The following is a 27,169-nucleotide window of genomic DNA, read 5'->3' as shown; positions in this document are numbered from 1 at the left end:
GCATCCAAATTCCACTGAATTCATGTATCCTCTATCTTTTCACGAAAATTATTATGACTATATTGTCTGCAAACATAAACACGCATGCGTGCACTCGTGCGCGCGCGCGCGCGCGCGCACACACACACACACACACACACACACACACACACACACACAGGGATTACAGTAGACTCTAGATAGCTGCCTCCCCACTAAGAGAGGCACTAGCCACATGTTGCCACTTAAATTTAAATTTAAATTAATTTCAATGTGATTTTTAAGTTTATTTATTAAGTAAATGTGATTGCTTAAATGAAACTGACTTCCATAGGCTCATATGTTTGAATACTTGGTCCCTGTTTGATGGAACTATTCTAGAAGACTTAGGAGGGGTGGCCTTGTTGGAGTTGTGACCCTGGAAGGGTGCATGCTTTCAAGTTACAAAAGACAAGGGCCATTCCCTGTATCTCTTTGCCTAACGCTTGTGGATCCAGATGTGAGCTCTCAGCTACCAGGATGCCTGCCGCCATGACCCTTATCATGATGGTCCTGAACTCTAAAATTCTGAAACTGTAAGTCCCAAATAAACTCATTCCTCTATAAGTTGCCTTGATAGTTGTAAGAAGTAAGATATTTACAGCACTGAGTTTATAAGGCAAGAAACTTCTAATGAACACAGAAATATGTGTATAATAACATGTAATGACTGTTAATGTGTGCTGTGGATGATACAGAATAAGGTATTGGTCACAGTGGCTCAGGGTTGTTGGTTTGGGAATTATAGTACCAACGAAGGTTAGTAGCTGCTGCATGTATTTCCCACTGCACATTTCCTCCATCAAAGTAAGAGTTCCAGGATGCTGTTTATGTGGCCCTTAGACGTCTCAGAACACCTTAAACAATTAAGAATTGGGCATCTCCAATGGCCTTGAGTTTGGTCCCTGTTTTTACCTGCCAATCCCTTTGCTCCTTAGCCTTGCTCAGTCGTGCTATATGTAACAGTAAATAAAGCATCTCCTCCAGACTTGGCATTCTGAGACACACAGGTTAACATATTCAGATCTTTATTTTCATTGCTGTCAGTTTCCAAATACCTAGGACAGAAATAGTTGATGTGATGCAGGTTTTAGAGACGACTCCATTGAAGACTAAAGCATTATCCTCCTAAGGACATTGCCTTTTAATTCCTGCTGCTATTTAGCCTTTTCTCATCTTTATTCCCATGCTTTATGTGACATAAAAATGACAGTGTTTACCTCGTTCTTGAATTACTAGAGCAAAATTAAGTGATCATTTTGCATAATGCCTTACTAATACATATTTTATTTAATTATGATGATTGGGCCATTTTCCCATCACCTAATCAAATATGCTTACAATTGTGTTCTGATTTCTTGGTTAGAAATGCTGTCGACTTCACTTAATTTCTACAGATCTGAGAGATGGGTGTTTTTAAATGATAGAGAAACTGAATATTTGAGAAAAGGACTTGAATATGTCCTACTAGTATGGGCTCCCCAAACAGACCAAGGTACACAAATGTCACCCACATGCAGAGGGCCTAGGTTGGTCCCATGAAGGCCTCCTAGCTCTCTAGACTCTGTGAGCTCCCATGAGCTTGGGTCATCTGTGGGTTTCTCCATCCTGATCTTGACCACCCCTTCTTATGCAATCCCTCCTCCCTTTCTTCAGCTGGACTTCTGGAGCTCGACATGGTGCTTGGCTGTGGATCTCTGCATCTGATTCCATCAGTTACTAGATGAAGCTTCTATGATGACAATTAGGTTATTCACCAATCTGACTACAGGAGAAGACCAGTTCAGACACCCTCTCCACTATTGCTAGGAGTCTTAGCTGGGGTTATCCTTGTGGATTCCTGGGGGTTTTCCTAGCACCAGGTTTCACCCTACTCCCATAATGACCCCTCTATCAAGATAGGTTTTTTTGTTGCTTTCCCTCCCCCAACTCAACCACTCCAATTCCTTATGCTCCCAACCCCCATCCTCACACTTCTACCCCCCTTTCCTGAATTTACCCAGGAGATCTCATCTATTTCCCCTTTCCAGGGATATCTATGTGTCCTTCTTAGCGTCCTCCTTGTTAGTTTCTCTAGGGCTATGGATTATAGTCTGCTTATCCTTTACTTTACATCTACTATCCACTTATGAGTGAGTACATACTCACTTTCTGAGTCTGAGTTACCACACTCAGGATAATTTATTTTTTTCTAGTTAAATCCATCTGCCTGCAAATTTCATGATATCATTGTTTTCTACTGCAGAGTAATACTCCATTGAGTAACTATACCACATTTTTTAAAATCCATTCTTTGGTTGAGGGGCATCTAGATTGTTTTCAGATTCTGGTTATTATGAATATTGCAGTGTTGAACATAGTTGAACAAGTGTCTTTGTGGTATAATGGAACATCCTTTGGGTATATGCACAAGAGTGGTATAGCTGGGTCTTGAGGTAGTCTGATTCTCAAATTTCTGAGACTGTCATACTGATTTCCAAAGCGGCTGTACAAGTTTGCACTCCCACCAGCAGCTGAGGAGTGTTCCCGTGTTCCACATCCTCTCCAACATAAACTGTCATCAGTGTTCTTGATCTTAGCCATTCTGACAGACATAAGATGGTATCTCAGAGTCAGTTGGATTTTCATTTCCCTGATGATTGAGGATGTTGAGCAATTCCTTAAATGTCTTCTGGTCATTTTAGATTCTTTTGTTGAGAATTCTCTGTTTAGATGGGTACCCTGTAGATGTAACCAACTGTCTTATTAAATAAGAAACACAGAACCAATGCAAAGAAGAAAGCCAAGAGATCAGAGCTAAGAGCCTTACCCTGCAGCTAACCTCTTCAGCCAAGAGACCTCTCCGAAAGAGAGCTACTTCCTGTCTGTTCATCTTTATATAGACTTTCTGTTCTGTCTTCTCATTGGTTATAAAGCCAAACATATGACTGCCTCATCACTGCCTGTATGTACAGTCCTCCAGGTCTTCTATGGTATTGAGATTAAAGGCATGTGTCTCCAATGTTGGTTGTATCCTTGAACACACAGAGATCTACCTAGCTCTGCCTACCAAGTGCTGGGATTAAAGGTGTGCACCACCACCGCCATGCTCTTGCTTTGGCTCTAATAGCTCTGACCCCCGGGCAACTTTATTTATTAACATACAATTAAAATCACATTTCAGTACAAATAAATTACCACCATGGTACCCCACTTCTTAATTGAATTATTTGGTATTTTGATGTCTAGATTCTTGAGTTCTTCACATATTCTGTCAGATGTGGGGTTGGTGAGGATCTTTTCCCATTCTATAGGCTGCCATTTTGTCTTTTTGACCACATCCTTTGCCTCAGAGAAGCTTTTCAGTTTCAGAAGGTCCCATTTATTAGATGTCAATCTCAGTGTCTGTGGTACTGGTGTTATATTCTGGACCAATGTGTTCAAGTCTATTTTCCACTTTGTCTTCTATCAGGTTCAGTTTAACCAGATTTATGTTGAGGTCTTTTATCCCCTCGGACTTGAGTTTTGTACATGGCAATAAATATGTATCTATTTGCATTCTTCAACATGTTGAGGTCCAGTTATGCCAGTACTATTTGTTGAAGATGCTTTCTTTCCCCCATTGTACAATTTTGGCTTCCTTTTCAAAAACCAGGTGTTCATAGGTGTGTGTATTCATATAAGGGTCTTTGATTCTATTACACTGATCCATGTGTCCGTTTTTTTTCCAATACCAAGCTGTTTTTATTAGTACAGCTCTATAATAGAGCTTGAAGTCAAGGATGGTGATGCCTTAGGAAGTTCTTCCTGTGGAACAAGAAAACCCCTAAGGCAATCCTGTCCAATAAAGGAACTTCACAGAGGCTGTTTTCTTAGTAGATAGCAATATAAACTGTTAAGGACCTCTCACATATTCTTAAAATTATCACATTGAAGATAGCATTATAATTCAGAAAAGTTTAAAAATAGTTTATCTTTTCTAATGTTTATTTTTATGCTTATTCTTTTCAATTTGCATTTTGTTTTGCCCATGTGGGCTTTTAAATTATACATTCCATGTTTCTTTGAAAATTTCCTACACACATAAAGTAATTTTTTACTATGTTCACTCTATTGCCTTCCTCCATTTCCTCCAAGACTTCCTGAACACCCCTTTATAGCTTATGGTCTTTCTCTCTCTCTCCTCTTTGAACTACAGCTCCAGAAAAAAAAAAAAAAAAAAAAAAAAAAAAAAAAAACTGATTCTCTTCTCTATATCAGCCATCAACTGTCCACTGCTCCTCAGCTAGTTGTAGTGGCTCTTGTGCTCATTCCTCATCCTGCTGGAATGTTGACCGGCCTGTTCTTGGGCAGGCAGCCATGATCTTGGATAGTTCCTGAGGGCACTGGTCATATCATGTTCAGAAGATGTGTTCTACCCAGTCTTCTTCAACCTCTGCCTCTAAAATCTTTCTTTTCTGTCTCCTAAGATAGTCCCTGAAGCTCAGGGGAGGGTGTGTGTGTGTGTGTGTGTGTGTGTGTGTGTGTGTGTGTGACATAGATGCCCCTGTTTTGGCCAGTTGTGAATCACTTTTAACTGCCATATTCTGCCACAAAGATGCTTCTCTGATGATGAGTGAGAGCTGAACTAATCTATGGGTAGAAGGATACATATTTAAAAGTCATTTAGATAATATGTCAGTTTAGCAAATTAATGGTAGTCGTTTCACTCATAAAGCCCATGAGTTCCCCAGCCACAAATTTTTGGTTAGTTTTCCAATATCTGGTATAAGTTTCCTCTTGTGGCACCAGATTTAAATACATTCATAAAAAATGTTTTTATAGTATTTTTATTTTATAATTAACTTAATTTCACATATCAGCCACGGATCCCCCTGTCCTTCTTCCTCCCACCCTCCAGGCCTTCCCCCCCCACCCAGTCTACTCCCCACTCCCACCTCCTCCAAGGCAAGGTCTCTCCTGGGGAATTAGCCCAGCCTGGCAGACTCAGCCAAGGCTGGAGAGATGGCTCAGCCATTAAAAGCTAGGCTCATAACCAAATATATATATATATATATATATATATATATATATATATATATATATATATATATAACTGTTTTTTACTCCCATAATATTATGTTACTCTTGATCACACTGACATACCTTGCCAGGATAGTGTCACAAATCTGTGACCCCAGAGAGGTGTGCAGACATGTGCTATATTCCAAGGAGCTCCAATTTGCTATTCATTCAGAAATCTCTTATTGATTGGGCTCAGTAACTGCTTTTAATTCTTTTCTGTCCCAGAGTGTTAAGAGCTGGGTAATTTTAAATGGTAGGGAAAGTGCATATTTTGAGAAAAGGGCTTGAATGGCTGCTGCACATTCAACACTTGTCAAGAGCTCAATGCGGTACTTCCAAATTTAAATGAACACACCTCTCAAGAGAGAATGAAAGTGAAATAATCATGTTTAGCAAAAACTTAATCTAAAATCTTTCTTACGGGTTGATGTCAAAGTGAGCATTACTCTGTGTCTTTGGAATTTCCCTGGAATCTGAATGGCATGGCAAGGTGAATGGAGCATTTAAACACTTTCAAAGGACAGCTGTATCAATCAGATGCTGCGACCCAACTCTAGAGGCTCCTTTCTTATGCCTTGTTGGATTTCAAAACATGACTGAGATTACAGAGCCCTAGTGATTTAAACCTGGTTTTCTGTGACATGCAAGAGAGGAAAGTCATTTATTTTATTTTATTTTTTAACAGACCTGCTCAGGGGTGGGAAATCTCTCTGAGTTTTAATTTTCTTCTCTTCATTTACATAAAGCCCTAATCTGCTTGCAGACTTGTCAACTTCCAAGGAGCAGCAGAAATAGAAGGATGATAAAAGTAGCTTTGTATTCTAAAGAAAAACCATGGCAATACCTTCTGTGGTTAATGCATTTTACTTTCCCCATTGAACTCTGCATTTTTTATGATCTTGTGATAACAATTTAAATTACATATCAAACATAAAATATAAAATATTCTGCTTTTCCAATGAAGTAGTTGGTAATGTCTAAAGAGATTGACAATTTTAACAAAATACAATGCTCAGGAAAGTTATAAAAGTCATAATAACTTGATAAAAGTGAAAAACATGAATGGCTCACCCACTACTGGACCCCGGAATTGACTTCCTTTACCAGAAGACAGATTCATAAGAGAAAAGGCACACATTTATTTAATTGAAGTTTGGCAGGATGCATGAGCTTTGATAAATAAAAATCAAAGAAATAGAATATATATGCTCTTCAGAACAATATTGTTAAAATATTGTTGCAGGACAAAAAATGCAATGTTATGGTAATAAACTTGGATAGGTAAAGTTTATGAAGGTCTACTTGCTCAGATGCTTCAGGTATGTCTGTGTAACATTCCTTAACTCTGCTTAAAAAGAAAAATTCTCTAGAACTAAGATCTTTTGAGAATTCTATTGGTCTTTTTGTTGTTGTTGTTGTTTTCAAGACAGGGTTTCTCTGTGTAGCTTTGCACCTTTCCTGGAACTCACTGGGTAGCCCAGGCTGGCCTCGAACTCACAGAGATCCGCCTGGCTCTGCCTCCCTAGTGCTGGGATTAAAGGGGTGCGCCACCACTGCCCGGCTCTATTAGTCTTTTTTAGAATAGACAATTAAGAAAAAAATAAAAATGAATTTTTTGTGTCTGTTGTTTTTTTCAGATATAAAGGTGTCAAGTTTTGGGACAGTGTGTTCTAAACTCTATCATACCTGTAATTTATTCAGAAAATTTCACTGACCAAATGGGTAAACTCATACACTATAGAACTAGAGTAGACCAGACTAATCTAGTAGCTAGCACCTGGGTTTTCAAGAATCCTGTGGTGAACGAAATGTCTACTTCCTAAGCATAGATGCTTTTCTCTTGTGGGTCCCTGATATGAAGCTGAAGTTAAATGACCAAAAGTATTGATTTTCTTGCCATACACATCCAATACACTTCTAGGGACATCCCCACAAACACTGAGTACCTATAAGTATCCCATTGCCTTCTATAGACACCTTCCTTGCACATTTCTTCTTTCTTCACATCTATTATTTACTCAGTAAATATGTAGTGAGCATCACTTGTATGCTGCAGGCTAAAGAGGGTGAAGTGGTAGCAGCCCAGTTCTTCAGAAGTTCGGATTACCACCCTCCACTTTCATATGTGATAAAAAAAAAAAAACAGCACCTCTGTACCTTTCTCAAATTAAAGAAGCCAAGGCTCAAAGGATTATTATACTTTTTTTTTTTTCTATGTAACATAGCTATTGAGTTGCAGGGATCAAAAGTGGGATTTTTATTCCCTGTTTGAACATTTCCCCTTAGTTAAAGTTGCATCTTCTATTTCAGTATAAACTTTTCACCCTTCAGAGTCAACTTTTTCTCTCAAATTAGAGTACACACTCTTTGAAACTAAAGAAGATGTCAAACGTGCCTCAAACTTGACATTTCATGAATATTCTGCCTTAGAAAAGTGCAAATACTAGCCAAGTTAACTTTAAAGGAATTTAATCATAAGACATAAGAGAGATGAATGGGTCGTAGAAATGCATTGGTATAGATTGACAATCATAAACACAGGACATGTAAATAATAACTACTTAAGAGAAGTCAGTCTAATTAATGACAAATACCTTCATTTAGCTAAAATCTTTAGATATTTTCTACTTCTGTTCATCATTTCAAATTGTTCTTATATTTAACAAATTATTCCTAAAATATGGAATGTAATTCCATCTGGCATTGGATTTGCAAGTTAAAAGGTTGGCAACAACACCATTTTCTGGTAACAGTGTCATGAAGAAAAACCACAACATGTACATATAGCTTAAAAAGCATTTTATAACCTATTTTGTTAAACTATCATGTCTTTAATATACTATGTTGAGTAAATATCTTTAAAAATGTGTTTGTCTTGTGTTATATGCATGAGCATCTTCCTGTATTTGTGTATGTGTACCACATGTGTATCTAGTACTCACAGAAGTAAGAAGAAGGCCTAGGATCCTTAGAAGTGGAGTTATGGATGTTTGTAAGCTGCTATGTAGATGCAAATTATTGATCCTGGGGCCTCTGCAAGAGCAGCACATGTTCTTAACCACTAAGCTATCTCTTCAGTCTTCTCAAAAATTTATATCTATGTGCATGACATCCGTTCTCTATAAACACTAGTTACTATCTTCTTGTAATTAATGTTATTTATTCAAAGATATTGTGTGTTGAATGCCATATTTCTAGTGTAGGTAAGATTAAAATAAAGACATTCCCAGGGCTCCCGAGATAGAGCCATCATTAAAGGTGCCTGTTGCTAAGCCCCAAGATCACAATGCAAATAACTGTGTGGGGGGAGAAATAAGAAGGAACATAAAAAAGAATGAACACCTATAAATATATTTTAGTCCTCGATTTAGGAAAATTATGTAAGTATTGTTCTTTGCTTTACTGTGTACAGAAGGAAAATGAGAAAACTGGTGGGTTCAAAGCAGAGCAATGACATAATTTGCTTCAAGAGTATCTTGTAAATCAATGTACTTATTGCTCAGGATATAGAGAGGTTATGGCAGAGGCTGAGTGTTGAGTTGTAATAATACTGGGGTTTTAAAATTTAATGGGCCAAAGTCACTGATTGGTTACACAAGAGTTTGATATACTCATGTTGTCACTTTTGGAAGCTCAGCCTGCTTGCAAAGTGGCAATTTAAGGCAAAAAAAAAAAAAAAAAAAAAAGATCAAGATCTACTACCATAAATCAGGCAAGAACTGGAAATCTTTTAAATGACAACCAAAAAGTTTTAACTTTAAAAGAAAGCACATAACTAAAAAACTATGGAAGAGTTAAATTGGGTGGGAACATTGAGCCTTTCAAAACGGTACTGAGATTTTGAACGCCAGTTATGTGCCATGTGTTGTTCTTGGCAAGAAAGGGAAATCAGATAAATGAAAGAAGGTAACACAAGAAGCAAATGGGCAATTTGTATAGTCCATCATCTATATCATTAATTACATGGAATGTAAGTTTGATGAATATTTCAATTAAAAGAAAATCATCAAATAGAAAAAAATACCGATAATAAGCTGCATATGTGAGATGCTTTAAAGAAAAGATACTGGCAGATGTTAGGATATTTGGCTCTTAGAAGCAGAAAAAATTGACGTGAAGCCAAGTTTCAAAGTAGAGGTGAGTGATGTGAAAAGTGATCAGTACAGAGTGATATCCTATTTTGATATGTATATCCATGACTTCTTTTCATTCTTCCATTTAATTACTTTTTATTAAAGTTACAGACTTAATGGCCTTGAGGGTGATGAGTTATTTAAATATAAAATAAGATGACGAAGTGCACAGCAAGGGCTGTACAAGGCAGGACAAGATGAATATTCAGAATCTGAATAGTGAAATCAGGAACTGGAATGGAACAAACAGCTAGAGCTGAACAGATTTATAGCTGCCATATCCCACTATGGTCTGTGACTCCACATCCCTTTACTTTATAAGAGATGGTATGGATCCATTCTACGATAAACATTGAAGTCTTTGACTTGATTGATACTCTTAATATCCTTGGTTACAAGCCAAAGTATTTAAAATTATGATGTTAATGTTTACTAAAAAAATCATTTCCAAAACATAGGTAATTGCAGTGGGAGATAAAAACATAATGGCTGCATAAGTAGAATTTTGTGATTTGGATGTCAAGGCTGTTTTTTTTTTAAACCTTGGTTATGACATGAGTGCCAGAAAGTCTTTAGGCCTAGAAACTTCCATCTATAACTCAGAAAGTTGCACAAGAAATCTGAAGCCTTTAAATAAATTACTTATTAGTAGTAAAAACAAAAATCTCTACTAAACACTTTCTTTTTAAACGTGAGCAGACAATAATGTAAAGAAAACTATTTTGAAAAGAGTGCTACTATAATAAGCAGATATCCACAGGGGTAAGGAACAAGATACAGAAATTACACAGTTCAGAAAACCAGGAAAACACACACACACACACACATACACACACACACTCACACACACACACACATACACACACACACACACACACACACACACACACACACACACACACACACACCAAACAAAAAACAAAAACAAAAACAAAAACAAAAACAAAAAAAACCATAAAATGCCTAACTGTAGAATTTCCAGGAGATAATATGAGGAAATCTATCTAACCTAAAATTTGGCAAAAACACTTTAAACTCGACAGTAAAATCATAAGAAAAACATAAGTTCCTATGTAAAAAAAACTGCAAATTTGCAAAAGAAATTCAGGTGTGTGATTTTTATATAACATCATTGATAAGGTGGTTTCTCACACTGTGTAGAAAACTAAGCACCTGCAGTTTAAAATGTTATTATGCAATTTAGAAAGAAATAAAAACCAAGAGTACAAGTTTGATTTCTGTCACCATAAAAAGATGATGAATAGGAGATAGATTTATTTAGCTAGATTTAAATATTATACAGTTTAAATCATAAAATGCCCTTGTAAATATGTACAATTTTTGTTTTAATAAAACATTCAAAAATTAATTTAAATAATTTTAGGATGAGAACTTGCACAATTAGCAATAAACCATTATATAAAGAGTATCACAAAATTGGATTTGCATGGCTTATTTTTATGCTCACAGTCTTTACTTGTTCTTGACTATTGGTTCTTATGTATGTTTACTTATGTGTATCTGTGCATGTGCAATTGTATGCATGCACATCCTCAAGTGTGCTATATACGGTGAGGAGGTCAGAAGTCAACTTGTGAGTGTTGCTCTCTCCTTCCACCATGGGGGGCCCAGGGGTTAAACACAAGATTCTGGGTTTTGAGGAAAACATGTTTACCTGCTGAGCCATCTGAGCCGTTTCATGGGGTATGTTTTGGAGTATTTTCATGTTCATTCTAAGTAGGTACTACCATGAATGCAAAAGTATGTCATTCCAAGTACAAAAGACTATAATATTAAAACATGGGAGTTTGCCTAGCACCTTGTAATTTCAATTAATAATCAAAGTATTCTTACTTTGAAAGGGTGTCTTACTATCCAGGTGAAACTTAACAGTGAAAAGTGAACAAGATCCTTCTTATTCCGTAATGATCTATAAAAACCATTACCGAAATCAAATTGCAAAATGTTTGTTCAAATCAAAAAGAATCTGTAAAAGTCAGATACTATTCATGGGAGATTTCAATTACCCAAACATTGTGTAACAGCTCTGCGGGAAAGGTAGGACTGCATTTCTTTAGAGAAAAATTCATTTTGTTAATAATTCAGCATGAGAACTATTCTAGTAGAATTAAAAAGAAACCCATTTTTACATATTCTAAGATTCATAGGTAGGAATTATTGACAGATGAAACTAGATTTTTGTTGTTGTTTACACGATCAAAACCATGATACAAATATCAGAAGTTTTTACTTGCAAACCTGCTCTTACAAATGCTGTTTCACATTTTCTAGTGCCCACATTAAATATGTTGCTGCTTCACGGGAGGGAGCCCATGTTCAGCTACGTTTCTGAAGTAGGTCTTCTCTGAGCTGCCCAATCACCTTTGAGGAACCTTGTGTGGTATTGTATTCCCCCAAATATTGTGCATGCTAATAAACTTATCTGGGGTCAGAGACAGAGTAGCCACAATATTAAACATAAAGGGTAGGCAGTGGTAGCACATGCCTTTAATCCTAGCATTCCAGAGGGAGAAATCCATGAGTTCAAGGATATAGCCAGGCATGGTGACTCATCATGCCTTTAATCCCAGAAAGCAAGCCTTTAATCCCAGGGAGTGATGGTAGAAAGCAGAAAGGTATATAAGGTGTGATGACCAGAAACTAGAAGCATTTTGGCTGGTTAAGCATTTGGCTGGTTAAGCTTTTAGCTGGTTAAGCTTCAGGCTTTTGAGCAGCAGTTCAGCTGAGAGCCATTTGGGATGAGGACACAGAAACATCCAGTCTGAGGAAACAAGACCAGCTGAGGATCTGGTGAGATGAGATAGCTGTGGCTGGTTCTGGTTCTCTGACCTTCCAGCATTCATCCCAATAACTGGCTCAGGTTTGATTTTATTAATAAGACTCTCTAAGATTCCTGCTACAGCCTTGTGTTGTGAGTTGGATGGAATGAGAGAGGTGAACAAGAGATGAGGAAGAAGGAGAGCAAGAAAAGCAAGGGGACCAGGCAGGGAAATCGAGAGGTTACAAATTAATTATGAGTGTTGGAAGATAGCTGAGTATAAAGCAGAACCACCCTGACTGATGGTTTCCCTGAAGCAGAAGTTTCTTTTGTAAGTCTTTTTTTTTTTCTCTGTGTATCTTTGCACCTTTCCTGGAACTCACTTGGTAGCTCAGGCTGGCCTCGAACTCACGGAGATCTGTCTGGCTCTGCCTCCCGAGTGCTGGGATTAAAGGCGTGCGCCACCACTGCCCCGCCCTTTTGTAAGTCTTGAGGAGTTTTCACAAGATGAAAGTCTGAGAACTCTACTTTGTATTTCAGTATCCTATTAGAAATTAAAAATAAAATAATAGGCATGCTCACTTGATCTTATGAAAGACTCATGTTATCACATATTGTCTCAGTTAAAATGTGTGTATTCAAATTGGACACTGAGGCTGAAAAGAAGAAACTGAAGAAATAAATTAGAGCTAGAGACAGATAGTTAGCATAACCATGAAGTAAAACAAGAAAGGACAAGTGGTCAGAGCAGAATTGGACATGGTTGACTAGCTAAGCAGGAATCCAAGACACAAATAAACATGATTTATTGCATTTTGATAATTACACAGATCTCTTGTGGTAGCAAAAGTGATAGAAATTGAAGTCTCACTATGCCATTGTTCATTCAACATAATTTATAAGAAAAAGAAAAAGGAAATCCCTAAATTTTGTTTTGAGGGTTTCTCTGTATAGTTTTAGTGCCTGTCTTGGATCTTGCTCTGTAGACCAGGCTGGCCTCGAACTCACAGAGATCCACCTGAATCTGCCTCCCGAGTGCTGGGATTAAAGGCATACACCACTGCCACCCCACAAAAATCCCTAAATTTGATGACATTCCTTAATGACAAGGCATTTGAGGCATCAGGTATGGTAATCCATTGTGGGTGGAAGTAGATATTACTGTAACCTCTAAAATCAGATATTTATCAGTATGTTTCAAAGTTTCTTTTACATGTTCTTTCCACCAAGCAATTCTGTTTTATAAAACCAAAGATTATAATCCTATTAATGTCTTTCAATAAGAGAATATTTAAATAAATTAGGATTTTGTCTTAGTTAGGGTTTCTATTATGTGAAGAAACACCAAGACAGCAGCAACTCTTATAAAGGAAAATATTTAATTGAGTGGCTTACAGCTTAGAGGTTCAGTCCTTTACCATCATGATGGGACATGGCAGCATGCAGGCAGACAGTGTTGGAGAGAAAGATGAGTTCTTCATCTTGATATGTGGCAACAGGAAGTGAACTGAGACACTGGGTATATCTAGAGCATAGAAGACCTCAAAGCCCTCCCTCACAGTGACACACTTCCTCCAACAAGGCTATACCTACACCAACAAAGCCATACCTCTTATAATACCACTCCCAGTGAGCATATGGGGGCCAATTACATTCAAACTACCACAGATTGTATCCATATAAAGAATAAAGTGTCAATTAATAAAGTCAAGAGGATTTATATGTAAAGTCCTTCAGAGTACCCTGTAAGGTAACACCCTATTTAAAGCAATCCCTAGAATATGTTATCTTCTGTGTAAAAGTACAGAAAATATAAAAATGTGTTATCTCAGGAAGGAAAATAAATGAAAGGATAGATTTATATATAAGAGAAATTTACATTCATTGATGATTCATAATGAAGAGAAGGGAAGGGAAAGAGGAACATGTTCCATTATATACTTATATTACACACTGACAATAAATTATTACTTATACAACATATTTATATAGTAATTTACTTATAATAATACTATATATTAGTAATATAATAGTATAATACCCTCTCAAAAATCAATGAATAAAGTCTTTGTCAACTATTATTGGAATAAAATTGGAAATACAGCATTATTTAACACATATCTGAATAAAGATATAAATAAATAATATATACTTCCTTACATATTAAAAAATATAAAACTTTCAGTAATTAATACATCTTAGTTTGACAAAAGTGTATTAAGAAAATAAGATAGATTCTATCATTTGAATATTATATTAGTCTGAATAGGTGAGTTTATATTGTAGTAACCAACAATTTTTTAATATGACTTAGGAACCTAAGAATAGGGTTCAAATCTTTCCTGGAATTGCCTGTATCTTTGGCCATTGTAAAAGGGTCTGTTCCTATACAGAAATCTCATGCCTATAGAAAAAACATGGTATAGTGAATCATAAGGTTTTCAGCCTATATAAAAAGTGATACATAAATCTAAATAAAATAATAACTTTTAAAATGTGATGGATATAGCTGATAGATAGAAAGCAAGAAAGAAAACCATCAAGAAAAAAAGGAAGGAAGGAAGGAAGGAAGGAAGGAAGGAGGGAGGGAGGGAGGGAAGGAGGGAGGGAGGGAGGAAGGGAAGGAAAGGAAGGAAGATAGATAGATAGATAGATAGATAGATAGATAGATAGATAGATGATATAGATAGATTGATGATAGATAGATAGATAGATACATACATACATACATACATACATAGATACATAGATAGATACATAGATACATAGATACATAGATAGATAGCTTAGAAACAATTCATCAGATAATGCAAACCATATGCCACTACCATATTCACCAAGACAGGAACTATAGCAAAGGACCACTTTGTAAGTAACATAGTAAAGCATAAGTCAATGGCAAAAGGAAATATAATTCTTCCAAAGTAGGGAATGTCTTACAAAAAGTGGCACCAATTATGAACTACTACTTACTTTTTAAATACATGGATTTTTCTCTCTAGACTTCATTCAATAGTGCTAAATCATATTCTAATGTTAACTTTAATGCTACTGTACAGACATAAAATGAACATAAACTTGAATAAATATGACTAGGATGCTTTAATATAGTGTAGGTCTCTTTATAGACTTTGAAATGGCTATACTTGCCAGAAAAGGGTTTACTTTGCTGTCAAATATGATGCTCCTATTAATAATGTTATGTCTCAGTATTTTTCCATCTGTTATCACATGTGGATAACCTCGATGTACTGAAGTACTTCCAGTAACAAATAGGAAGCTGTGTGCCAGATTTCTGTTTCAGCTGCAGATTAGGAGGGGTTTGTTAGCCAATTGATGAAACAGAAGAAATGTGCATGGTAAAAATCATTCCCAAATATGCAGCATTATCCTAGGACTGAAATGCCAGGTTAAACATTATAGTCAGAAATGTCACCAGAATGTATCAGGCTAAATAGTATATGTGCAGAAGTAAAAGTTCCATATTCAATCATTTTTCTACATTGGTTAGTCTTAGGAGACTTCAAATTTGACTCAGATAACTAGGACATCACATGCACTTTAAAATAAATTGGGAATTCTAAAATCCTCCTGTGCAGTTATATTACCCATGAAACTGTTAAGCAAATAACAAGTGTGGATTGTATTATGATTTAAAAGCATAAGCCACTTGGAGTTATAATAAATTTTTGAGAACAGGAGAAATAATGAATCCTAACCAAAATGAACATTTTCACTTTAACTTATCATCTAGGAAGAACTGTTTGACCAGAATTGAAAATGGCCAGAGACTTGAATCTCGCTTCAATGTTTCTTCGTAAATTGTTTAATGCTCCTATGATTGAAACTGAGATGTGAGTGAAATTGCATGACTGAACGAGGAAAAGCTGAAGAAAATAGTGCAAATTTGGGCTTAGAGGTAGGATTCAGGAGAACATGTTGAATAATGAGAAAAGCATCTGGGATGAAATAAGGCGATTAGGATGGTAAGTATGGGGAGGCAGCCTTGGGAAAATACATAGATAAGTGTGAGAGGATTTGGATATCCAGCTTGAGGACCCATGGAAAGAAGATAAAAAGAAAAAAAGTTTCTAATAGAACTCAGAGAGCAGAGCAACATGGAGCAAAGCAGACTAGGGAGCTGTGAATGAAAGAGCAATCTCCTTGCATAATTAGGAAGACAAAGGTCTAAACTAAACAATGGCCGTAGGAAGACACACAGTGGAATTCAAAGCAAGGGAAAGTATTAACAGAATTTACATAAATCGATGTGAGGGATAAACCAGGGGGAAAAAGGAATCTAAAGTGATCAGTTAGTTCTGAGGCTGTGGAAGTCAGAACCTGATTGACTTAGAGGTTGAGGCTTCAGAGGAAAGGGAAATTGAAGTTTAGCCTTAGAGATTGGAGTGGGAATATGTGCATGCATGTTTTAAATAAAGGGGGAGTGTGGCTGTTTGAAGGAGAATGGCCCCTATATGCTTATATCATTGAATGCTTGGTCTCCAGTAGGTGGAACAGTTTTGAAAGCATTAGCAAGTGAGACCCTGTTGGAATGTCGCTGAGAGTGGACTTTCAAATCACAGTATTACCAACACTCTCTCTCTCTCTCTCTCTCTCTCTCTCTCTCTCTCTCTCTCTCTCTCTCTCTCTCTCTCTCTCTCTCTTTCTCTCTCTCCCTCCCTCCCTCCCTCCCTCATCCATTGCCCTTTTTTGCCTGCTGCCCCTCCCCTCTCTCCCCTCATTCCTTCCCTCCTCTCTCTCCTTCCATTCTTTTTGTTTTTAATTTAACTTCCAAGGTAAATATAATCAGTCAAACTTCTTATGATAGACAAGAGAATGAATCTAGACATCTCTCAACCCTTTAGCAATTGATTTCCAGAACAATATAAAAAGAGAAATAATATCAGTTACGGAATAGTCTATAAAATAAAGATTTGATCAAGTTGATGTGTGCCTTTGTATTCCCTCTCCCAATTTGCTTTACCAATGATCAAGAGAGTGCTGTTAAAATAACCAAGAACGACAGCCGGTTCACCTATTCCTCCTTTATTTCTGATATTTATATTTGTCTTGAAAACCTTTTAAAGTTTGTTCTTCAGGTTCTACAGAATGCAATAATGTATACTAGAGATGTCTTTGCCAAAGGGGGAAAAAATCTAATTAAGACTAAAGAGTCCGGGATGAGAGAAGCATCTGAGTTTCTGTGTAAGTCTGTGGATCAGGGATTTGGGCTCCTTTAAGAGGCAAGATTTCAGAAATATAAGACTAGGGATTGTTAGAGAATGGGGCTAAACAAGAGTTGGGAATGTGGGCAGCTGAGCTGGTGCTCATGTAAGAGAGAATCTGAGAGGGAGGAAAATGATGTCTCTCCTTTAAGAAAATGCCTCCTCTTTTTATTTGCGAATTTCAACTTCAGTGGAAGTTAACAGATCTCACTGTGTCTGCCTGTCTAATTTTCTAGAGATAAATGAAAGAATTTCATGAGTAATAATTAAAAAGTGGCAAAAGTTAGTCATGAAAAAGATCAAACTTTCCTCAGTTATTTGTTTAAAATATCACTGATTGTTTACAGAGAAAATGAGCTCCCTTTAGTTAATACTAAAAAACTTAGTTTTTTATTCAGTGATGCGTATTTTAGGCCTTATATGTTTAAAGACTGGACTATTTACTTATATATGCATATTAAATTTTTTAAAATTTTTTTCAAGGAAAAATATTTCAAGCAAATCAAGCCAAATATTTCTCTTATAACTATATACATTTAGTTATGAAAATATATATTCAGAAAAAAATATTGTTAAAATAGGAAGACAAATTCTACACCATGGATTTATTTTTTTAATCCACTGTCATGGAACAAACCAAGACTACTGTGAGTTGATTTATAGAAACTTGTGTTCATGAAGTTTATACATTTACATACCAGATTATTTAAATATCCAACTCTTGTAATTGTTTTTTAAAAAAATTTTCTGGGGCTGGAGAGATGGCTCAGTGGTTAAGAGTACCAACTGCTCTTCCAGAGATCCTGAGTTCAATTCCCAGCAACCACATTGTGGCTCACAACCACTTGAAATGAGATCTGGTACCCTCTTCTGGCCTGCAGAGACACATGCAGGCAGAATACTGTATGCATAATAAATAAATAAATCTTTAAAATAACCATAAAAACTGCATTTAAAAAAAAATTCTGTCACAGTTATAAAGAGGAAACTTGACTGTTCTAGTTTCCTAGACTAGAACAGACTGTTCTAGACCTCTAGTTTATGAGGTCCACTAGGGAAATGCAAAACTATTGGAGAAATGGTTTCCACGAACAGACTTCAGAGTTCAGAGTGAGAGAAATAATCTTCCCCTGGGAAAAGCACACCAACTGATTATCCGATATCAATTGATCAGCCTTGAAAACATACATAAATGTAACGTTATACCAACCAAATCAAACTGTGTTTACAAATTTAGGAATATATATATTATATTTCATGATATATACATGAAAAATAAGGTAAATTTAAAGCTGAATGGGGATGGATATATGGAAGCATTTGAAGAGAGGAGGGGAAATTAAAAATTTAATTATATTTAATCTCAAAAAGAAGAAGTTAAAAATAAATTTAAAAAAGCAAGAATAAGAAGAGAGAGAAGGAGATAACAGATAGAATGGAGCAGAAATAAGAGTTGAGAGACCAAGGAGGGTTGGCTCAATTATTTTCTTTAATTTTTTTCATTTATTTTACATACCAACCATAGTTTCCCTTCATTCTCTCTTCATGTTCCCTCCTACCACATTCCATTTATCCTGCTTATCCACTCCTCCTCCATTCCAAAAGGGGGTGGCCTTCCCATGGGAGTCAACAAAGCAGGTCTTATCATCTTGAGGCAGGACCAAGCTCCTTCCCCTGCATCAAGGCTGGACCAGGCATCCTTGCATAGGGAATAGGTTCCAAAAAGCTAGCTCATGCCCCAGGATAGGTCCTGATCCTATTGCTAGGGACCCCACAAACAAACCAAGCTACACAACTGCCATACATATGTAGGCGGCCTAGGTTGGTCCCATAGAGGCTCCCTACTTGTCAGTCTGGAGTCCTTGAGATCCCACAAGCTCAGGTCAGCCATCTCTGTGAGTTTTCCCATCATGACCTTGACCTCCATGGCTCTTACAAACGCTTCTCACTTTCTTCAGCAAGACTCCCAGAGCTCAGCCCAGTGCGTGGCTGTGGATATCTGCAACTACTTTGATCAGTTACTGGATAAAGGCTCTCTGTTGACAATTATGGTAGTCACTAATCTGATTATAGGAGCAAGATAGTTTAGGTACACTCTCCACTATTGCTACTTAACTGGTGTCATCCTTGTGGATTCCTAGGAGATTCCCTGGCACCTAGTTTCTCCTTAATCCAAAAAATCGCCCCCTCTATCAAGATATCCATTTCATTATTCTCCCCCTCAGTCCTGCCCCAACTCCACCAACCTGATCCCTCATGTTTCCATCTCCCCTTCCCCTCCCCTCCCTCACCCTAGTTTACCCAGGAGATCTCATCTACTTCCCCTTCCCAGGGAAACCCATAAATAACTCTTATAATCCTCCTTGTTACCTAGCTTCTCTGGGGCTGTGGATTGTAGCCTGTTTATCATTTGCTTTACATCTAATACCCATCTTTGAGTGAGTACATACCATATTTGTCTTTCTAGTTCTGGGTTACCTTACCGAGGATGATTTTTTTCTAGTTCTATCCATTTCCCTGCAAATTTCATGATATCATTGTTTTTTTTTTGTTTTTTTCTTTTTTACTGCTGAGTAATAGTCCATTGTGTAAATATATCACATTTTCCTTATCTATTCTTTAGTTGAGGGGCATCTAGGTTGTTTCCAGGTTCTGGTTTTATGGATAATGCTGCTATGAATATAGTTGAACAAGTGTCCTTGTGGTATTATTTAGCATCCTTTCAATATATACCCAAAATTGATATAGCTGGATATTGAGGTAGATTGATTCCAAATTATCTGAGAAACTGCCATACTGATTTCCAAAGTGACTGTACAAGTTTGCACCAGCACTGGAAGGGTGTTCTCCTTACTCCACATCCTCTCCAACATCAGCAGTCATCAGTGTTTTTGATCTTAGCCATTCAGACAGTGTAAGATGGTATCTCAGAGTCATTTTGATTTGTAATTCCCTGATGACTAAGGGTGTTGAACAATTCTTTAAGTGTATCTTGGCCATTTGAGATTCTTCTGTTGAGAATTATCTGTTTAAATCTGTACGCCATTTTTAATTGGATTATTTGGTATTTTGATGTCTAGTTTCTTGAGTTCTTTATGTATTTTGGAGATCAGCCCTCTGTCCAATGTGGGGTTGATGAAAATCTCTTCCCATTCTGTAGGCTGTCATTTTGTCTTATTGACAGTGTCCTTTGCCTTACAGAAGCTCTTCATTTACAGGAGGTTCCATTTATTAATTATCAAGCTCAATGTCTATGTAGACAAATGATAAATGGGCTGACAAAGAAATCAGAGAAACAACATTCTTTACAATGGTTCAATTGTTTTCAATTCTAACTTTCTACTATTGTTCCCATTCTGATTAAATGATTTGTGCACTGCTTGGTAGAATTTTCTTCTACTCCTATGCTGTACTTCTTATACAGTGTGAAAAAGACCGATCTCTTTTCATGAAAATATAATTTCCATGAAGGGTGAGATCTCCTCAGCTTTAGTCACTGTATTTTGTATCCAGAACAATCTCTTCCTCATAGATTCTCAGTAAAATATTTGGTTGCTAAGGAAAAAGTCTCATGAATGTCAGTTTTCTTGTACTTTTAGAAAAACTCAGAAATAGAAGGAGTAGTGAACAAGCACAGCATTATCTCAGGTCTGGAAATCTGTATGTCATGCTTTCATATATTTGTAATGGAGATTCCCAAGGGAAAAAAATAATGTTAAGTATAGAAGAATCAACACTAATTACTGATGGATATTCCTCCGGATATTAATGGTCAAATATGTACCATATGGGTTTTTTGAGTGATTTCCTTTTTTTATAATCTCCAAAAGAGCAGTTTAAAGTCTATCATCCTTATTCCAACTTTGAAGAGAGATGAGAACTATGAAAATGAATGAAACAAATATTAGTATATTTGTGTTGTGATTTAAGACCCTTTCTGGGCAAGTTGACAGATCCTACAACTATATAAGAATCAAGATGAATATACTCTATTCAGAAATAAAGTTTATCTTCTCTTGTTTATCTTCCATTGTTCTAAGCACAAAGGGACCATTTGAACTAACAAGTGGTATTGGTACTTGTTCATACACTAAGTTAAGGGACTGTGAGGAGTAACTCCTTTAACTGGCCTCTATATTGGTGTGTTTGTAAGATTACTATGCCTTTACTCTTCAAATCTAACTTTTACACGTGTAAGGGAAGAATGCTTCCATTAGAGGAAACGTCAATGAATTTATTAAGCTAGAATTTAAGACTGGCATTGTGCAACTCTGGATTCTTCATGCCTGTGGAAAAAGATTGCTGTATTCTCTGTACTCTTTCTGTCTCTCCCCTGCCTGTGTGTGTGTGTGTGTGTGTGTGTGTGTGTGTGTGTGTGTGTGTGTGTGTGTGTGATGTCATGTGTGGACACCCATACAAATGTGTACATGCAAAGGAATTAGGGTGACTTCCCTCTTAATCTCCACTTTTTCTTATTTAAGAAATAGTCTTTCACTGAACCTGAAGCACATTGTTTGTGTTTGACCAACAAACTCTTGGGATCCTCCTGTCCAAAGATACACCTGCACCAGCATCCATCTATCTCAGTGCCCCAGTGCAAGGGTTATAGGCATGTACAACCTTGTAAGTGCTGTAGATTAGAACTCAGTTCCTCATGCTTGTATTTAAAAAAAGCCTTTAACCACAAATGCAAAAGGGAGATGTTGCCAGTACCAGAGTATCTGAGGATGTTACATGCACTTCAAGAGAGAAAGCTTCACTTGCTCCACAAAAGGCATGGACTAAGTTACCCCTTAAGACAAAGACCATGGGACGATCATGAAAGATGGTGTGAACTGATGTTTTCAGAAAGTAAGTCACATTTGGCATAAATATTCTACAAAGATGTTTGACTGATGAGAATGTTGGTGACTGTGGAAAGTTCAGGTGTTCCACATCTGAAGCCAGATAACCCTGGGTCACCTTTAGCCCCCTTAATAGCTCTTCTCCACCTTGATTATTGATCTAACACCATTTGTGACTATCAGGATATCATTTCAGATACATTAATAGTTTCTAGCTTCCATGGTATTAAAAGCTAATAAGTCATCAGATAGCATCTCAAACCTAAATATTTGCTGGAACTGGCTACATGGTTCCACAAATGAATTTGGAAAATGTTTTCATATATGAGTTTTTGTTTTCTTTTTGGTTATACAATTATAAAAATTTTATGAACCTTTTACCATAATGGCACATGGTATTTGGGTAACCCAAATCTGCATTCCTGTCATATAGTCACTCATATTTGGCTCCAGAATAAGCTATCCCTTACTCCCGTGGAGGTAAGAACTGTGATCATGAAGATAACTACAAAAATCAGACACTACTGTGGAACTGGTTTCAGTAAAAATACTATTAGCCCCTTGAATATATTTTACTTATTATGAGCTGCATGTATTTGTTTATATAATAGCTTGTTTGCTTTTGTTTATACTATATCCCCCATCATCTAAAATAAGATATATTAATACTAATTACTCTTAAATATCAGAATTAATCTTATACAATATTAAAGAATATATATCAATCAATAAGTAGATTTAGCATCTCTTTGATGTAAGATAGTTATATATTTTCAATTACATGAAAAAGGTGCATAAGTTAGAACTATACTTTTGCTATAGTGACTTAAGACAAATTTGTTTAGTAAGGAATACAGCAATATTTTGGCTCATGTTTACACTGTAAAACAATTCAACCAAATCAAACAACATATTCATTATCACATCACACCACAAATTTTCTGTGGTGACAATGACAAAAATCCACTGCTTTAGAGATTGCAAATTGCATAACCCACCACTACTAACTATGGCCACTACACAGCAGGTGGATACCACACTGGAGGTGTAGGAACACTCTCTTCAATAAAGTGTCAGAAAAACAACAGCCTCAAGTAGAATAAAATTGGACGATTATCTCAAGTAATAAACAAAGGTTAACTCAAAATGATTTTAAAAATACATAGCAATTATGGAAATGAAAATCAAAACACCTTTGAAATTTTCTATTATCTCAGTCAGAATGGTAAAGATCAACAAGACAACTGCAAAAAATACTGGAGAGGACATGGAAAAAGGTAACCTTAACTCACTTTTGGAGGGACTGTTAACTGGTTTAGCCACTCTGAAAATCTCCACTAGTCAGCATGGATAACCTTTAAAAAACTAAAAATTAGTTTGACATATTACCAAGCTATATGGTAATATCTTATCTGTGTACCCCAATAAAACTTATCTGAGGATCAGAGGAAAAAGCCAGCCACTATATTAAATATAGAAGTCAGGCAATAGTAGCACATACCTTTAATCCTATCATTCAGGAGGCAGAGATCCATCCAGATCTCTGTGAGTTCAAGGCCACACTGGGGACCAGAGCCAGACATGGTGGCACACACCTTTTTTTCCATATTTCTTTATTAAGAAATTTTCTACTCACTCTACACACCACCCACAGATCCCACCTCCTCCTTCCTATCGCCCATCCCTCCCTCTCAAGCCACCCCACATCCCCATATCCCCCAAATCAAGGTCTCCCATAGGGAGTCAGCAGAGCACACTGAGCCTAAGGACCTGCCTAGGCTCAGTGTGTCAGGCTCTGCTGACACACACCTTTAATCCCAGCACTAACCATAGATGTCTGGAGGTCTGTACAGACAGACAGAACGTGACAGAGCTGGGCAGGAAGAGGAAGTGATGGAGCTTGGAGGAGAGAGGAAATGAGATGGAACAGAAATGTATATAGGTATGGATATACAGGAAGTAGGTCTCTTTGAAGACTGAGGGCTGTGAGGGCTGGTAAGGTGAGGTCAGAATGCTTTTTGCATTCCTCTGATCTCTCAGGTTTTCACTCCAATATCTGGCTCTGGATTTTTTTTTTTTTATTAATAAGACAGTTTAGCAATTCGTCTACAAAGCTATACTGCTGTGGGAATATTTATGAAATACTATGACACCAATGTGAATAAAAGATAGGAAATGTCACCACTGGACTGAAGCAAAGATAGCTCCTGAAAGGCCCCAATGTTCAATCTAGTTTATATTCTCATTTTATGCATTTAAGCCACAATGTGGGGCTGGAAAGAAAGAAAGATTTTAGAGAAGCATTATATGGTAGTCAGCAGGTGGTTCAGACAAGTGACCCATTGTTTCAGCTATTTTTCTAGGTCATTCTGTTTCAGTTAGCCAGTGAAGTCATGCTTGACAAATAGTAAAAGCAGGGTTTTATGTAAATCATTAAATAAATCTACCAATCAGCATTTAATAATGGGTCAAACTTCCTTCTAATTCAGTACTACCCTATGTGCCTAAAATATGCATCATCCTATTTTAAAGATACTCGCTCAGCCATGTTCACTGTTGCTCTATTCACGATAGTTAGGAAATGAAAACACCCAAAATGACCTTCAACTGAGGAATGGATAGTGAAGGTGTTATACATATACAGTGTGGAATACTAATCAGCTATAAAGAAAATTAAGTAATGAAATTTGGAAGTAAATAGACAGAACTCGAAAAGATTATATTGAGTAATCCAAACCCAGAAAGACAAATGTCACATGTTCTCTCTCATTTACATTTTCTTCATCACTGTTCTATTGTTGTGAAGAGATACCAAGGCAAGGCAACTCTTAAAAAGAAAGCATTTAATTGGAGGCTTGTTTACGGTTTCCAAGGGTTAGTCCATTATCTTGATGGTGGGTGCATAGCAATATTGCAGTAGCACTCATGTGAATGGAGCAGTAGCTGAGATTTACATTGTGATCCACAAGCAGAGAGAGAGAGAGAGAGAGAGAGAGAGAGAGAGAGAGAGAGAGAGAGAGAGAGAGAAAGAGAGAGGAGAGAGACTGGGCCTGTTACGGGCTTTTAAAACCCCAATGTCCATCCCCTAGTGACATGCTTACTCCAACAAGGCAACTGCTAATCCTTCTGTCAGGAAATTCTACTCCCTGCATTCAAGTAGATGATGAGATGTGGGCCATTCTCATTCAAACCACCACATACATCTTCAGATGCAAATATATAATCTTGAGTAACTTTTGAAACCAAGAGAGCCATAAATGGTCACTGGGGATAGAAAGGAGCAATGGAGAGAGGGAGTACTAGAAAATTGAAGGAAGAATGGGAAAATGGAGGAGCTATATTGAGGAAAGAGTAGAGGAGATAAACACAGAAGGAGAAAAGAGAATAAAATAATGGAGATGGTGTCTGAAAAAGTCACAAGGGATCATATTATTACTTATTTACCTAAAATTACATGTAATTTGTGTATACATTTCAATATATAGTATAAGTGAAATTGTTCTATCTGGGGCTGACAATGTTCCCCACAATAACCACAGACTATTTAAGAAAAACTCCAACAAAAGGCAAGAGTTGCCTCCCTTTCTCAGTATTGTCCAAGAGACTTCCATAACATTATAGGCTATTGTTTTGTCCTTGATTACCTCACAGTGCTTTAAGGTAAGTCTGTATTGCTGAAGACACCAACCAAATGCTTCAGACATTGGACCCAAAGAACAGGAGCTGGATCCGCCAACAGCCAACAGCAAATTAGATGGAGAGAAACTCAAAGAGATTCCACTATAATCAGGATCAAGACAAGTCTGTCAAGTCTCCCCATATTTACTCAATACAGTATTTAAAGTTCTAGCTAGAGCAATAAGACAACAAAAGGAGATCAAGGGAATACAAATTGGAAAGGAAGACATCAAAGTTCCCTATATATATATAGGGATATAATAGTGCACATAAATGACCCTCAAAAAATCTACCAGGGAACTCCTACGGCTGACAAACACCTTCAGTAATGTGGCAAGCACAAGATTAATTCAAAACAAATCAGTAGCCCTCCTATATACAAATGATAAACGGGCTGAGAAAGAAATCAGAGAAACATCACCCATTACAATAGCCACAAATAATATAAAATAACCCAGGGTAACTGTAACTAAGCAAGTGAAAAACCTGTATGACAAGCACTTTAAGTCCCTGAAGAAAGAAATTGAAGAAGATGTCAGAAAATGGAAAGATCTCCCATGCTCATGGATAGGTAGGATTAACATAGTAAAAATGGCAATCTTACCAAAAGCAATCTACAGATTCAATGCAATCCCTATCAAAATTCCAACACAATTCTTCACAGTCCTGGAAAGAACAATACTCAACTTCATACGGAAAAACAAAACACCAAGGATAGCTAAAACAATCATGTACAATAAAGCCACTCCTGGAGACATCACCATCCCTGACCTCCAGCTCTAATATACAGCTATAGTAATAAAAACAGCTTAGCATTGGCATAAAAACTGACATGTGGACCAATGGTATCAAACTGACAACTCTGGCATTAATCTGCACACCTATGAACATCTGATTTTTGACAAAGAAGCCAAAACTGTACAACAGAAAAAAGAAAACATCTTTAACAAATGGTGCTGGCATAACTGGATGTCAACATGCAGAAGATTGCAAATAGATCCATATCTATTGCCATGCACAAAACTCAAGTCCAAGTGGATCAAAGATCTCAATATAAATCCAGTTATACTGAACTTTATAGAAGAGGAAGTAGTCTTGAACACATTGGCACAGGAGACCACTTCCTAAATATAACACCAGTAGCACAGACACTGAGAGCAAAAATTAATAAATGGGACCTCCTGAAACTGAGAAGCTTCTGTAAGGCAAAGGACACAGTAAATAAGACAAAACACCCTACAAAATGGGAAAACACCAACCCCACATCTGACAGAGGGCTGATCTCCAAAATATATAACCAACTCAAGAAACTAGACATCAAAATATTGAGCAATCCAATAAAGAAAAAAAATGGACTAAAGAGCTAAATAGAGAATTCTCAAAGGAAGAATTTCAAATGGCCAAAAGACATTTAAGGAATTGCTCAATACCCTTAGTCATCGGGGAGAT

This window comes from Peromyscus leucopus, chromosome 10, assembly GCF_004664715.2.
Source record: "Peromyscus leucopus breed LL Stock chromosome 10, UCI_PerLeu_2.1, whole genome shotgun sequence".
NCBI lineage: Eukaryota > Metazoa > Chordata > Mammalia > Rodentia > Cricetidae > Peromyscus > Peromyscus leucopus.
The sequence above is the reverse complement of the archived record's forward strand: the minus strand, read 5'-3'. Positions refer to the sequence as shown.